Source organism: Entelurus aequoreus, linkage group LG14 (assembly GCF_033978785.1).
Source record: "Entelurus aequoreus isolate RoL-2023_Sb linkage group LG14, RoL_Eaeq_v1.1, whole genome shotgun sequence".
In the NCBI taxonomy this organism is placed as follows: Eukaryota; Metazoa; Chordata; class Actinopteri; order Syngnathiformes; family Syngnathidae; genus Entelurus; species Entelurus aequoreus.
Window position 1 is genome coordinate 62,189,336 of NC_084744.1, and position 3,596 is coordinate 62,192,931.

The following is a 3,596-nucleotide window of genomic DNA, read 5'->3' on the forward strand; positions in this document are numbered from 1 at the left end:
CGATTATTAATCCACTTGTTCATTTACTGTTAATATCTGCTTATTTTCTGTTTTAACATGTTCTATCTACACTTCTGTTCAAATGTAATAATCACTTATTCTTCTCTTCTTTGATACTTGACATTAGTTTTGGATGATACCACACATTTAGGTATCGATGCGATACCAAGTAGTTACAGGATCATACATTGGTCATATTCAAAGTCCTCATGTGTCCAGGGACGTATTTACTGACTTTATAAACATAATATACATTTGGAAAAAAACGGGAGATCTTGTGATGCGAAAAAAACATTGATGTAATCATAGTAGTATCGACTAGATACACTCCTGTACTTGGTATCATTACAGTGGATGTCAGGTGTAGATCCACCCATGGTGTTTGTTTACATTGTGATGGCGGTGAGCTATTGTATCCTCCTACGGTGTGTAGTGAAGCATGTTTAGCTATTCCTCCTCCTCCAGTGATAATGCTACTTGTAAGAAACTTACTTTATTTGTCGCCATGGAGGCCAGGATTAGTGATTTAGCCATGTCTTAAAGCAGCTCTTCCTGAGGGTGTTTCAGTGTTACCTTTATCTTTACTTTTTACAGCAAAATGCGTCCATTCTCCCTTTTCTGTCTACACACTGTGTCTGCTTGTCAGTACTCTGTGTGTGTGTGCGCGTCTTGAGCCAAAATGAGCCTCTTCTGGTTGCAATTAGTCTGGCTGAACAAACCTCAAGATGTTGGGAAGATGTCATCTCTGCCGTTTCGGGCGAATGTTTGTATTTATGCACGCTGTGACATTTGAGACGCTGCTCTGTGAACCCTTTCTAGATCATTGGACGGGACGATCGTATCTGTCACACACACACACACACACACACACACACACACACACACACACACACACACACACACACACACACACACACACACACACACACACACACACACACGCGCACACACACACACACACACACACACACACTTGTGTATTTCTTACTTTCTGGAGACGTGAGAAAAAAGCCTCCCTCTTTAGGACCAGCCTTTCTAGATATATAAAGAAGTGTATTTACAACATTAATAATATATACATACTTTGCACATATTTAAAAAAAAGCTTGTTGTGAAAAATGAGTTGGAATTTCACAAGAAAAAGGTCACAATTTCACAAGAAAAACGTAGAATTTTGGCAGTATTATAATAAAAGTCGTCATTTTACTCGACGCAAGTCAACATTTTACTATAAAAACTTTATAGTAATGTGCGATGTTATGATAAAAGTTGGAATTTTACTCAATAATAGTCGCAATTTTACAAGAAAAGCTTAACATTTTGGCAATTTTATGAAAAGAGTCGTGACTTTACTCGACAAAAGTCAACATTTTATAAGAAAACTTTAAAATTTTGGCAATATTATAGTAATAATCGGAATTTCACTTTCACTCATTTCACTCAAAAAAATTCACCATTTTACAATAACAAAAAAATTGGCAATTTTGTGGAAAGAGTCAGAATTTTATATGACAAATTTCACCAAGAATTTTATATAAAAGAGGAAGATTTTTTTGAGAAAATATTGCAATATTACAGAAACAGAAAAAATATGACAAATTGTTCCCAATTTTATAAGAAAAAAGTTGACACATTGTGAGACTTATTTTAGTTAAAAAAAAATGTTTAAAATGTTTTGTTTGTAATTGGTTTTTAATCTTCAAGTTATTACAGTATGTCTCTCTCTCTCTCTCTCTCTCTCTCTCTCTCTCTCTCTCTCTCTCTCTCTCTCTCTCTCTCTCTCTCTCTCTCTCTCTCTCTCTCTCTCTCTCTCTCTCTATATATATATTTATTTTAATTAATTTTGGCCAAAGGGGGCGCATTTTCAATTTCAAGAAAAGCTTCCAATTTTGGCAATTTTATGAAGTGTTGTAATTTTACTCGACAAAAGTCGCAATTTTATAAGAAAACTTTAAAATGTAGGCAATATTATAATAATAATCAGAATTCTACTAGGCAAAATTATGACAAAAGTCATCATTTTACTCCGAAAAATGTCACTATTTTACTAGAACAACAACAAAATTGGCAATATTGTGATAAAAGTCAGAATTTTATACAGCAAATGTCACCGTTTTGCATGAAAAAGTAATAATTTTACATTAAAAAAGTAATAATTTTAGGAGAAAATATTGCAATATTACAGAAACAGAAAGAATATGACAAATTGTTCCCAATTTTATAAGAAAACAGTCGACAAATTGTGAGAAAAAGACTGCTTTTAGTTCTTTTTTAAATTTTTTGTTTGTAATTGGTTTTTATTATTCATTATTTACTTCCAAGTTATTACAGTATGTCTCTATATACATATTTATTTATTTTGAATTAATTTTGACCAAAGGGGGCGCATTTCACTTTCTTACACACACTTGTTATTTCATATGTTGACCAGAGAAGGAGCACTTCAAATTTTTACACACACTTGTTATTTCATATGTTGACCAGAGGGGGAGCACTTTTAAAAGCGACACACAGTCAATTTGAAAAATCCCTCCTTTTTGGGACCACCCTCATTTTGATAGATTTCACCACCAGGGGGTGCAAATGAGATATATATATATTTTTGTTTTTTTGTAACGTGCTTAAGGCCAATGCCAAAGGAGTCAGGGACCACAGATGGCCCCTGTGCCGCACTTTGGGCAACCCAGCTGTAGAAGCTAACTGTTAATGTCCACTATAGTCTTAGTAGCGTAGTGTACTTGTTCATCCTATGCTTGTCTTACGTCAGCACAGGAAGTGGTACAATCAGCCGTTCACCTGGCGGGGATGAATAGGGAAGTCCTTGTTTTATCATATATTGCTGCCTTTGCACCTGTCAATGTTGACTTTTGTATGCACATTAAATCAACCAAAAAAAAAATCCTGACTTTGGAGCAATGTTCACGGACTCTAGTATTTGGCTCTCTATTAGATGCAATGTTATTGGGACCATGATTTATGTCATCACTATGTTCACACCTCCTCATATGGAAGATACTTTTCCTTCTTCATGTCTCAAGAAGGGTGGGAATACAAGAACACACACACACACACACACACCATCAAACGAGATCAAATGGGCAAAAAGCGAGCCTTTTCCGTCCGGGTTTTTTTTTTTTTTTTTTGTAATGAATTTGAACAAAGATTGACATTTTGATGTGAAAGTCTCCCACGCTGTGACAGATAACATTGTCATCTCCAAAACGTGTCCCCGGAAAGTACGATCAATTCAGCCGATATAAGAGAAGTCCATACATTAAAGTTATGTTTTTGTTATTTAAAAAATAAAAAAAGGCAGATTGTGTTCGGTGTTACGTTGAATGTTTATATTAGGGATGTAACATAAAAAGTATCAAAGCTCACGTGGTAAAAATTCTGATGGTGAGAAGAGGTGGGGGAAATAATCGATTTTTAGATGCATCACAATTATTTAATCGATTAGTAAACGTCAATAATCGATTTTTTTTATCGTAAATAAAATAAAGTGAGCCACCTTGACGAGAGATCCCACCAGCTCCTTTATTTTAGGACTCTTATGTTCCAGTTTTGCACACATTTTCATTAATTTAATACATTAA